Consider the following 1,740-nt stretch of genomic DNA (forward strand, 5'->3'; position numbering starts at 1 on the left):
CACTTCGGAATGGGCCAAACCATTTTTGCTGATGACATAAGAAATGCCAACATCTTATTCTGTCTATTTGGGTGATTCCTGCTCTTGAGTGTTAATTCTAAAGTGTCTCAGAATTATGGGTCTGGGAGGAACTTTCAGAGACCATCTGCCCCTTCAGGGGCATTTTACAAACAAGTGTTTGATTAGAAATAGAGAATAATCAATAAGGCAGAATCCAAAAAAATACAAAAGTTAATTCAGATAAACTTCCAAACTTCTGAATACAGATGCAAATTCTACTGGAAACTCTCTAATTAGGAAAATATGTTGGGTAAATTTACAATTTCCAGTAATTGCTGGTTCCAGTCCCAGCTGAAATCGGGAAGTGAAGCAAGTCAAGTGCCAAATGACAAGTATTTCTGAAGCTCAAGTTATTTCATTTAATGAAGAAATGGCAGGGAACAAGAAGAGGGAGAGGTAGGTGTTTGAGAGGTGCATGGAGTGTCTCAATCCGGTATGATATTACTTAAATTAATTTTCTCATGTCTATTAAAAAAATCAGTGAGTTCAATTTTCAAAGACAGTTTTAAATACCTGCTGTCTTAAAAATCCTTCCTAATGTTACCATGGAGAATTGAATCAACATTAAAGGGAGGCCTGGAGTGATTTCCTTAAGTAGAAATATCAATTTGGTATATATTTTTCCATCAGAATGCACCTGCTAGTTTAGAAGCCAAATTTACTTCATAGTTTTGTTTCTAAATCACTATGCCGTGTGGATATACAAGCCCTGTCTAAAGAAGCTGAAAATAAGTAACAGAATAATATGTAACATTAGGAAAATGTTGTTTGAGAATCCCGTTTTCTAAAAAGCGATATGTCACTTTCCTTTTAAGCTCTCAAAGGTGGATATCTATGGAATTTACTGTGAATGTCATTCACTGCTAAACAGATAAGTATAAATAATACATACTTGTATATAAAAGAGATATGTAAAATATATAACAGATATGTGTAAATATACATGTAATATACATAATACGGTTTAATAATAGCTTATAAAAGTCTTTCCTCAACCAACAGAATCTTAGTCCATAAGGAACAGTTAAACAACCAAAAAGGAAGTAAAAAAGCTGGAGAGATGCCCTTACCTGTCTTGAAAAAGTTCCCATAAGTATTTGTTTTAACCTTTCAAAGGCCAGGGAAAACTTCCAGAGTATGGACATTTACACATGCAATCACTTATTTCAGGGAGAAAATATTTTCCCTTGGTGAAAATCTCCTATATTCAGTGAAATGAGTAACTAACACAAAACTCATTAGAATTTTAATCTTCCTTAATCAGATTAATACACCCTAATAATTAAAATCAGCATTCAATATCCCTCCTCTATTCTCCACTTTTGTAGTCAAATGTGGTCCCTTCTCACATTTTTATTTATCAATGCTTGATAATTAAAATTCCCAGAAAACATAATATACAGAGCTTTTTACTCTGAGAAAGGCATCATAGAAGGAGATTTTATAGAAAGAGTCTCTTTTCTTCTACTTAGTGCCAGCCTAATTTTTCTGGTGATAATTCCATTATAACGCTACAGAAGGCTCCTCTCCTTTACCTGGGAAATCTTATTTGCTAGACCTGCTGTTCTTTTCCCCTTAAAATACTCTGATGTAGTAGGAAAGGGGTAAGCAAAAAACAAAAACAAATGAAGAAACATTTAAATTCAATGGAGAAAACATCTCATACATACATATATATAT

Source organism: Galeopterus variegatus, unplaced genomic scaffold (assembly GCF_000696425.1).
Source record: "Galeopterus variegatus unplaced genomic scaffold, G_variegatus-3.0.2 Scaffold618, whole genome shotgun sequence".
Lineage (NCBI taxonomy): Eukaryota > Metazoa > Chordata > Mammalia > Dermoptera > Cynocephalidae > Galeopterus > Galeopterus variegatus.